Below are 11,764 nucleotides of genomic sequence, written 5' to 3'. Positions count from 1 at the left end.
CTGCTGCTGCTGATGACTGATGTAAGCTACTAGTAGCTGATAGAAGATGCTGCAGTAAGAGCATGAAGACAGGGGGAGCAAAAAGCTGATGTCACATGAGATGTCTCAACATCCTGGAAAAGACTAGTAGCTGATAGAAGATGCTGCAGTGAACTGCTTCACAGCAGTAAGAGCATGAAGACAGGGGGAGCAGAAAGAAAGCTGATGTCACGTGAGATGTCTTGACATCCTGGAGAAGACTTGTAGATTTGCAACTTGCAGAATTTCCGCTGTGCTTGAATAATGAAAGTTGCTGATCCCACTTGCATAACTGCTCGTACCTGCTCAGGAAGTGTCTAAGTATGTTTTAGACAAAATTTGCCAAAGGGGGAGATTGTTAGTGCTTAGCTTTACTTAGTTTTAAAAGATTGGCTAAAATTTTGTTAAAACATAAGCACTTAGACAATGAAGGAAAGCTGGAGTTGCTGCACATGATGTCCAACATTATGTCAAGGAATCAGATTGGGCTGCACAATGCACAAGGCAAGATAAAATGTCAAATGAAGAATTGAAGCTGCAGGATCCAAGATGTCGGATACAATGTCCAGGACATCCTGCCCGCGCTCTTCCTTGTGTTGAATCAGCATTGGGCTGCACAATGCACAAGGCAAGATAAAATGTCAAATGAAGAATTGAAGCTGCAGGATCCACGATGTCGGATACAATGTCCAGGACATCCTGCCCGAAAATACTGGACACATAAATCTGTTATATCTTTAACAGATTAATGTGCAGTCAGCAACAGATTAGGCGCTCTATCTTTAGGAACGAATTAAAAGATAATTAAAGTTTGAATTACAAACTTGAATAGTTTCGTTCAGGGATTAGAGATTGAAGATAAAAACTAAAAGATAAAACTTTATCTTTTAGATCTTTAAGTGCAGATTTTTCAGGAGAATGATAGATCTTATCCAGCGCAAGTTGTTGCAGCCCAGATACGCACACTGCTATATAAACATGAAGGTTGCACGGGTTTTTCATCAAGTCAGAGATTGAAGAGTTATTTTGTGAGTTTTGTGACTTGAGTGTTTTGTGAGCCACCTTGATGTTACCCTAACATCAAGTGTCGGACCTGAGTGTGTAGAGTTGATCTCTATTGTTCAGAGAGCAATCTCTGGTGTGTCTTTGATTTGTTTGTAAACACGGGTGAGTGATTGAGAGGGAGTGAGAGGGGTTCTCATATCTAAGAGTGGCTCTTAGGTAGAAGTTGCATGGGTAGTGGTTAGGTGAGAAGGTTGTATACAGTGGCTGTTAGATCTTCGAACTAATACTATTTTAGTGGATTTCCTCCCTGCCTTGGTAGCCCCCAGATGTAGGTGACGTTGCACCGAACTGGGTTAACAATTCTCTTGTGTTATTTACTTGTTTAATCTGTTCATACTGTCATATATAATCTGCATGTTCTAAAGCGCGATGTCGTGACATCCTGTACGACATCTGTCCTCAGTATCAGAATTTCAAAATACACGCGGAGTCGCCACCAACGTTTATTTGAGGAAAACGTCGGAAAAACCGAAAAAGACGTGATCTACGAACTCTAAGTGAAAGGTTCGGGAGTTGTATTTACGCACGGGGAAGGTATTAGCACCCCACGCGTCCGTCACAAGAGACGGCAGCCTTTAATCAAATGTGCAAATATGACTTCAATTTATATTCTTTTCCCTTTTTACGTTCTTATGTCCTTGTTTATGCCTTTTTATGTTTTTATCTTTTTGTGGTCGACAAGGGCGTTTCCCTTTGCTCCTACGTATTCCTCAATTGTGATGAGAAAATCAAACCTACGTAGTTCTTTTATGAACAAAGTGTTTTGGTTAAGTTATTTTTTATCCTTTTTTGCAAGATATGTTTTTATTGAATGAAAGGTCATTTAAGGCGTTGGACCATTAGATAATCTTTCAATTCTTTTGAAAAGTGAGAAAACATTAAGGCATTGGACCATTAATGATTTCTGTATTTTTGAAAGAGATAACAAAGTTACATATTGATTTTAGGCTTTTTAGAAATCTACATTTAACCAATAAAAGCGAAAAAGACCATTTCAAGGCGTTGGACCTTTAAAATATGGCTTTTTTAGGCGTTTGACAAAATGTTTGGTTTATGAATTGATTTTAGCCTTAGTTTCACTTTGGTTATTAGTCAATTCAATTAAGAAAGAAAAATCCCAAAGGGAAACGTCTGATTGATTTTTTTGTTTTATTTTACTAAAAGATATTTTTTGATTATTATATTATTATTTTACCTCTTTTTGGTTTCCAACGTGGTTACGGCATGACCGAACGGTCGGATTTCATTTTAACAGAAATTAACAGATATTACAATTCAAATGATCAGTGGAAATTTATTTTATTTTTTGATTAGGCGAGAAAATGACTTAAGTAAATGACTAAAGCACGTCAAAAGGGGGTACGGAAAGTAAATGAAACGAAAATAAAAGTACGCGAAACAAATGAGGACCACTAAGGGTACATAGAATGAATTGAAAAGTTCGATTTCGGGAACTTACCGGTTGAAGACCGAAGAACGATCAAAGAACGGTTGAAAATCTTCGCGAAATCACCAACGAAAACGTTACGGACAAGTTACGGAAGCGCCTCGGCTTGGATTTTCTTCATGGAAACAATTTTTTTCACTAATTTCAAGTGATCTCGAAATACCAGGAGGGTTGAACATTTTTCTCCTTCACTCCTCCCCCTATTTATAGGAAAAATAGGGGAGGAGCTTGCCAGCCAGCTCGCCCAGGCGAGCTCAGCTCGCCCAGGTGAGTTAGGTTGCTTCCTCTAGAAGCAACCGCCTTCTGGAGAAACATCCAGGAAGGCCCAAGTGGGCCTGATTGCTATTTGCACCCCCATTTTTACTAAGTACACCCCTTGCCTTTTTTTGGTGATTCTTTTTTCGTAACATTATGAAACTTTACGAATTTCGTAATGACACTTGTTTTCTTTTCGTAAGGTTACGGAACCTTACGGGCCATGTAATTACTCCTTTTTTAGCTTTCGGAATGTTACGGAAACTCACGGATTGCGTAACAATATTTCCTTTTGATTTCCGACATGTTACGGAATTTCACAGATTGTGCAACAATGCTTCCTTTTGATTTCCGGCATGTCTCGGAACTTCACGAATTGTCTAACGATAGGTGTCAAGTACCTCAAAGTGGTCAAACGAAAGTTGCATGCCACCAAACAATGGTCCCCGGACGAAATTAGGGTATGACAATGCTTAAATTTAAAAACTTAGTAAATTATTTTATGTCTTGATTTCTAAAATACCCATTTTCTCTCCCCCTTTGGCAACATCAAAAAGCCAAAGTGCGTGGATGTAATAATAAACATATATAAATAATTTTAAAATATACACAAAACATAATTTTAATAGCACATTCATAAATTTCATTCATAGTCATATATCAACAAAATAACCAAGTTTAAACACATAACATAAACAACTAAGTGCAAATAAGTAAATAAAATAACCAAGTTCAGTCATGATCAACTAAGTACCAAATAAGTAAACAACGTAATCAAGTTCAAAAAACATAAAGTCAAAGACATAGCCAGATACATGGCTTAAAATAAAATATAATAATAATCTAAATCTATCTAAGTAACAAAAATCAGTTATGAACACATACATGGTAACTCATTACTTATTTTAATTATTTTAGCATATCAATATAATTTTAACAGAATCCAATCATGTCAAGTCATACATAATCAATTCAAGCATAATCAACTCAAAAAAATAAATTCAATCAATCATGTATATTCAAATCTTTAAACTAAATATAGTTAATTAATCATAGTAAATTTTAACATAATCAAACAGTTTTGGAAATATCTTCAATTAACCGCAATAATAAAACTTTAATTGAATGCAATAATCAAACCGTGAGATAGTTCAGATGTTACCTCTTTTGAGATATAACTAATAATGTTGTCAAGAAGATGTTTTAGGAGACATTCTACTCTTTTGCTTTAGTCTTTGATTTCTTGAGAATCATCTTCTTCGCTTTCATAGTTTTTGGTCAAAAGGTTGATTTCTTGTTTTTCAGAATCTTCAGATGAATCATTATCATCCCAAGCAATGTAGGCTCTCTTATCCTTCTTTTCTCCATAATTTTTCTTCTCAGATTTCTCAGTCCACTGCTTATTTGTTGGATAATTTGCTTTTAGATGTCTAGGTTGATTGCACTTGTAACATCTTAGAGTTGGAGAAGTCTCTTATGATCCCTTATTTTGATTGAAATTTTGACGTCTTTGATGAATTTGTGAAAACTTTTCACAAATAGAGAGAAATCTTCTTCATCATCCGAGTCCTCATTGTCAATATCTTCTTGGAAAGAGGATGAGGCTTTAAGTGCTATTCCCCTTTTTCTTTTGTCACTTTCTTCATTTTGATTGAGTCTTTGCAATTCCATCTCATGTTCCTGCAACTTTCCAAATAATGTGGCAAGAGACATACTAGATAGATCTTTAGATTCAGTAATAGCAGTTACCTTTGGTTGCCATTCTCTATTTAAACATCTTAAAACTTTATTTATCAAATCCTCATTTCGAAATGTTTTTCCTAGTGATGCAAGATGATTAACTATGTGAGTGAATCTTTTCTGCATATCTTGTATGTTTTCATTTGTTTTCATCCTAAAAAGTTCATATTCATGGGTTAGAGTATTAATCATAGATCTCTTAACATCAGTTGAGCCCTCATGTGTGAGTTGAAGTGTGTCTCACATTTCTTTGGCACTTGTACAATTCGAAACTCTAAAATATTCATCTATTCCTAGGGCAGAAGTAATGATGTTTTTGGCTTTAAGATTATATTTAACTCTTCTTCTATCTTCTTTAGGCCATTTATCTCTAGGTTTTTCTATTGTTGTGCCTGTTGATGTACTTCCATCTACTATGGTGGGTACATAAGGTCCTATTTCTATGGCTTCCCAAATATTTAAATCTATTGCTTTAATGAATATTTGCATACGGGTTTTCCAATAATGGTAACCCTCTCCATTAAAGATATGAGGCCCATTGATGGAATTTTCTTCTGGGAACAAGAAATTTGCTGAGGCCATATTTCTTGAAGTTTCTAAACTTTCTACAAGAAACCCGCTTTGATACCACTTGTTGGACAAGCAGCCTTAGAAATATTAAGAAGGGAGGGGGGGGGGTTAAATTAAGATTTCATTGACTATTCCTAATTGAAATTTTCCCTTTCTTAATTATTCCCTAGATTCAATTATTTCTTTGTTAACAAGTTACTGAAATAATAAATGAAGGAAAATAACTTGCGAAAATGTAAAGACAACAGAAAGTAAAAGAGATACGGGAAGAGAGAATGCAAAACCGGATTTATCCTGATTCGGCCACAACCCATGCCTATATCCAGTCCCCAATCAACCCGCTTGAGATTTCCACTATTCTTGTAAAATCCTTTACAAGCAATGAACCACAAAGGAATCCCCTCCTTTGTGTTCAGTGATTACAACCAAGAAGTTATGCCCACTTCTTGCAATGAACCCAAAAACGGTTAGTCTTTTGAGTCCAGTGATAACAACCAAGAAGTTTTACCCACTTCTTGCAATGAACCCAAAAGCGGTTAGTCTTTTAGATCCAGTGATCAACCAAGAAGCAAATCTGCTTCTTGCAATGAACCCAAAAACGGTTAGTCTTTTGAGTCTAGTGTTTAACCAAGAAGACCTTGTCTTGAAATACAGTCACCAAGAGTCGGTCTCTTGAAAAGCTTTTCGTAAGAATGGAGGAGGAGAGGAAAATAGAATAACACAAGTTTTTTCCCATTGAACATTTCTTGACAAAACAAGTATTGAACAAAAACTTTTTAGAAAGATGTTGAGAATGATTCAGTAATCAGTATCTTTTGAAATTTGTGTCATGGTCACATATTTATAGCCATTTGATGGCTCTCGAAGAAACCATGTTAAAAGTTGTGACTCTTGGCAGTTTCTTCAAAAACTAGTCACTTTAAAAGTTATGATTCTTGGAAACTAGTCACTTCAAAAGTTGTGACTCTTGTCAAATTCTTCAAAAACTAGTCACTTTAAAAATCGTGACTCTTGGCAATTTATTTTTCAAAACCATTCACTGGTAATTGATTACCATTATAGTGTAATCGATTACACATCAACAGATGTGACTCTTCGTGTTTAGATTTTAAAAACCAACGTTTAAAAACATTGGTAATCGATTACAAATGTTGTGTAATCGATTACACAAGTTTGAAAATGTTTTATCACAAGTTATGACTCTTGAAATTTGAAATCCAACATTCAAAAACATTGGTAATCGATTACATGCCCATGGTAATCGATTACTACTTTGTAAAACAGTTATAAAACTATTTGGGCTTCTGGTAATCGATTATTGCCCCATGGTAATCGATTACCAGAGAGTAAAAACTCTGGTAAAAAGATTTTTCTTTGAAAAATTCTTTTGGACAAATTGTGCTATTCAATCTTTTCTTTGAAAAAAATATTTTTATACTTATCTTGATGCTTTTTTTGAAGGTCTTGCATATCTTGAATTTTCTCTTGAATTTTTACTTGAATCTTGATTCTTGATTGAATGACTCTTTGATTCTTGAAACTTGCTTGAGTCTTGATTCTTGACTTGAGTCTTTGGCATCATCAAAATAAGCTTGGAAGCTTTGCTTCCACATAATTAACTAATGTTATATTGTATAATCATAATTAAAAAAAATGTAAGAGATTCTAATTCTACTGCTTTTATTGCATTGCTTGTGTATTTATTTTCTTTGCCTGAAAACATATAATATACATAAGTTTGTTTTATTTTTTATTTTACGAGTATCAGGTTAACTTGTTATATAGGCTATATTGAACCTGTAATGGTGATTTTGCATGAACGTGAACTCACTTGGGCCGGACGTGTCTCATGGAAGCATCATACTTGCACGATATCAACAATTAGTATCAGCATAACTTTGAAGCAACATCCACTTATTTGGTTAGCTATTGTAAGTTCAATGTAGATGCATAGATGGCACTTCAATGTCATTTTGTTCAAAAGTGGCAATGACAAAATGGAAAATATTTTATTCCCCTGCCCCCCTCAATATCTAAGTTAGCTAGAGTATTTTAGGTTATGGCTGGTTTATTAATCTCCTTATTGGTGGTTGTTGTCCATTTCTATTTTATTTAGTATTTTCTTTTCATCTTATAATTTATAGTTTTGTTTTCTCTTAACTTGTAGGCGAAAAAATATAATTTGGCTAAATAGTGTCTATTAAATTGTTTAAAACAATTTTGGTTTTGTTGTCTCTCAATTTCTAAGCAAACAAAATTGACTGTGAGCAATAGTGTCTATTATATTGACCTTTTCATTTTATAAAAAATACTGCCTCTTCTGTGTGAGATCTCTTTCGTAACCTGTTAATCAATGTGTGCATGGAGAGCTTATATTTTTAATAATATTTCCTCCTGGAAATCATTTGTATCTCTTAAGTCCAACATCTTTTAACTTCTGATTATTTTGCCCCTTTTTTGCTTTAAACTATTTTTGTAAATTCGTGTCGTATTCATTTTGTCAGAATCTTCCCCATGATGCGTACAAGCTTTTTGAGTGAATTCTCTTCTAAATATTGTTCACTTTCAGCTCCACTGTGCTTGCTTTCTATGAGCTAGCCTATAGCTTTTAGTGCCTGATTCAATTTGTAGGGAGAAATGTTGCAAGATATTATGTCTTTATATGTATATATTGGGTTAAATATGATGTTTGTATTCTGAGTGTCATGTTTTACTTCCTAATCCCAAAAAGAAAAAATTAATGCATTGAAAATTCTGCTGTTGATGTTTTTAGGAAGCAATAGATCTGAAGAACAAAGTAGATATGATAAAAAAGTTAATGGAGAAGGGTTACTGAGTGAAGGTAATTTGTTTCTATTGTTTGGTTTTGAACTAGATTTTTTCATCTATATTGTCTCTACAGTGTCTCGGGAGCAATCTTGTTAGTAATTGTGTTTCCACTATGTTCTATCCCGAGAAAATATTGTGTTTTCTCTAAAGATGTTTGATTGTTTTCTCTATAACTCGCGAGGGGTATATAGTTACCACGACATATTACTTCTTGCTTATGGATCTTTACCATTTATTTGGCTAGGATTTAATCTGTTTCTTGTCATTTTTTGGTTTGATTTTGCATGGAGCCATGGACTATTACCACTTGTTGGGGAAACAGAAAGTGTGTTCCATTTGTATTCTATATCTTGATTTACCCTGTTAATTTTCATATAGTATAATGTCACAATTTTATATTCAGCTGATTTCAAATTAAAATTGTTGAAATTGTTAAGATTACATATTATTCTGTTATTTATGTTTCTTTGCTTACTTGGTTTTTTTTTTTTGCCCAAATTATTTGCGCTAGTGATTAAAGTATTCAACAGATTGTGGTTACCATTTCATTATTGTAATTTCATCATTTAGTACATTTATTTAGGTTTTGTTCAATGCTTGAATGCAATCATGCATACAATCCAAGATGGTTGTTTCGTAATAACCGTCTAGGAAAATATACATTCTAAGACGGTTCTTACGTAAGAACTGTTTTAGAATATATTCTTTCTAAGACGGGTGTTAAAAAAGCCTCGTCTTAGAAGACAGACTTTCTAAAACGATTCTTATGTAAGAATTGTCTTAGAAGGTCTGCTTTCTAAGACGGTTCTTACATAAGAACCATCTTAGAAAGTAGGACATTCTAAGACTGATAGACTTTCTAAGATGGTTCTTTTAGAAAGCAGGGCTTTTAAGACGGTTCTTACATAAGAACCGTCTTAGAATGTATATTTTCTAAGATGGTTCTTATGAAACAACTGGGTCTTTTTTAACACCTGTCTTAGAATGGTCATGTTTTCAACGACGGTGTTTCTAAGAACCGTCATCAATGGTATTCATTTTCAATGACATTGGCTATAACGACGGTGAAGAACCGTCGTTGAAAGCCCTATTTAACCGTCGTTAAATAATTTTTTTCAGTAGTGATGGTTATGGAATTGGTGTTGTTTTAATTTCTCCCAATAATATGCCTATGAGGATCCTTATTGAAATCAAATCTTTATGTTCCTATAATGAAGCAGAATATGAAGCTTTAGTAGTTGGTTTAGAAACATTATTGAATCTAGGTGCAATACATGTATTAATTACAGGAGATTCTAAGTTATTCATCAATCAATTAACTCAAAAATTTAAGAGCATTAAAAGTAATTTTCTAAAATACTTTTCATATGCATCTAAGTTGTTAAGTAGATTTGATGAAGGTGAGTTTAAGCATGGGTTTCAAGAGCAAAACAAAGAAGCTAATGATTTGGCTCAAATTACTTATAGTTATAAGTTGAGTAAACAAAATTTCTAATCCTTGATAACTATCAAAGAAAAATTACAAAAAGAGGTAAAGATTTTGAATATAAAGGTGTTGCAACTCTTGACTGGACCTTTTGCCGATTATCTTCAAAATCCCAATTTATCTATGGATCGAAAGATAAAGTACAAAGCTATAAATTATGTTATTATGGGAGATCAGTTGTATAAAAAAGGTCGTAGATGGAGTCTTATTACAATGTTTGGGAGAATCATAAGCCTACATTGGTTTAGCAAAAACTTATGAAGGAATTTGTGGTTCTCACCAAGTTGGCGAAAAAATGAAGTGAATGTTATTTTGACAAGGTTATTATTGGCCAACTATTTTGAAGGATTGCATAAACTACTGCCAAATCATGCGAAGAATGCCAGAAACATGATCTCATACAACAAGTTCTAGCAAGTGACTTACATTCAGTAACGAAACCTTGGCCTTTTCAAGGATTGGCTTTAGATTTGATAGGTCAAATTCGTCTACATTTTTTGAAAGGACATAGATACATTTTAGTTGTAGTGGATTATTTTACTAAGTGGGTAGAAGCCATTCCCTTGAAAAATGTTGATCAAGGAGATATAATTAATTTCATAAAACAAAATATCATTTTTTGATTTGGTATTCCTGAAACACTTAAAATGGATCAAGACACCATTTTCACGAGTAGACAAGTAGTTAAGTATGTCAATTCTCGAAATATAAAGCTATTAACTTCTACTCCTTATTATGCACAAGCAAATGACCAAGTCAAAACCATAAATAAGATTTTGATAAGCCTAATTAACAAACACAGTGGTCAGAAACCCAATAGTTGGCATGAAAATTTAGATCAAGTTCTTTGGGCTTATTGAAATTCACCTAATGGGATCACTGGTGTTAATCCTTTGAAGATGGTTTATGGGCACAAAGTTGTTTTGCCTATCAAGATAAATCTAAATTCGATTCGAATTCAAAGACAAAATGAAATTTAAGTTCAAGATTATTGGGATATAATGTATGAAAAATGTTTAATTGCTTTAGAAAACATTATACGTTAAAAAGAGAAAACAAAAGTTGGTGAGTTAAGCATTGTAAAGAGGAGTAGTGAAAGCTTAGGTGAGATGTTTGGTTTATATATATACAATTTCAGAGATAAAAGAAATTTCAAAATTTGAATAATAAAATATATTTTAAACCAATGATATGATGTTACTTTGGCACATAATATGGATAGACAATTATAGTCGTAATAAAGGTAATCATGCCTATATCGGTTAGCATGAAAATTGCAACCATGATTTGATGCAATCCTACCTCCCAGGGGCATTGGACAGAAGACTCCAAGAAGATTGAGCCAGAGATGCAAGAAAAGGCCCTAGGGTTCTCATGAGCCTTAGGGTAAATTTTAGGTTCATGGGCTAAGTATGAGCCCACTTATCTTTGTACATATTAGATTAAGGTTTCATTATTTTTGGGCCATGTATTTAGGTCTCCATAATGTAGGATTTTTCAGCCCTTGTATTTTAGGGCACCTAGACTAGTTTTTGTATTAGGGGTAGTTTTGTAATTTTAGATGCATTAAGTGAATATTTGATGTGTGTGTTGGAAAATAAATTTAATTGAATTAGGAGAAGCCCAATCCAATTAAATTTAAGAGGGGGAGGTGAGCATTTGCTTGCTACACCCATTACCACATCATATAGTCACACTTTGTGCATGTCCTTCATGTTTTACATGCCTCATAACACCTAAGCACACTTAGTAGAGAATCTTGGACTTGATCTTTGATTAGTGGGTTGAACCATAACTAAAATTCACTAATCATAATTAGTGAAATTTGGCTCCACAAATTCAATTTTAAATTCAAGTGAAATTTGAATAGAAATTCAAATTTCCCTCCACTTTTGTGTGACACTTAGGCTATAAATAGAGTCCATGTGTGTGCATTTTTTTTACTTTGATCATTTGAGAATTACACTTCAAATTTTAGACCTTATTTGAGGCACAAAATTTTGTGTTTCTTCTCCCTCCTTCTCCCTCCACTCATCTTCTCCTACCTTTAAGCTCTTATCCATGACTTCCTATAGTAGTGAGCTTCTTCTTGACTCATCTTCTCCTTGAAGTGACATCTCCAATCATCTTTCTTCCTTCTTCATTTTGCTTCCTTTGAACTTCAAGAAGCAAAGGATTCCATTGATGAAGAAGATCCAAGGTCTACAAGCTCTACATGGAGCTACATCATGTGGTATCAAGAGTATCTTTGTCTAGGTGATGTTCTTTTGCTTCCTCTATCTTTTTGGTCGGTCAATTCACTTTAATTATTTGTTCTTCATCTTACTCTCCCTGTATATCCTCCATTGTCTTTT

General features: G+C 33.9%; 1 long non-coding RNA gene across 2 annotated transcripts in view; it reads left to right on the top strand.

The window, feature by feature from the left end:
• LOC100797933 (uncharacterized) overlaps nt 1-10,774 on the top strand; it is a 24,208-nt gene extending 13,434 nt beyond the window's left edge. The window contains exons 5-7 of one of the 2 annotated variants that reach the window (XR_005889267.1): nt 6,881-7,026; nt 7,869-7,937; nt 10,720-10,774. This is a non-coding gene — a long non-coding RNA (uncharacterized lncRNA). Of the gene's footprint in view, nt 1-6,880; nt 7,027-7,868; nt 8,143-10,719 lie in introns of those variants that run through there. The other variant, XR_419128.4, reaches the window with a different exon arrangement.
• Nucleotides 10,775-11,764: the final 990 nt, after the last annotated feature.

This window comes from Glycine max, chromosome 17, assembly GCF_000004515.6.
Source record: "Glycine max cultivar Williams 82 chromosome 17, Glycine_max_v4.0, whole genome shotgun sequence".
In the NCBI taxonomy this organism is placed as follows: Eukaryota; Viridiplantae; Streptophyta; class Magnoliopsida; order Fabales; family Fabaceae; genus Glycine; species Glycine max.
This window is presented reverse-complemented; position numbering and strand designations above follow the sequence as displayed.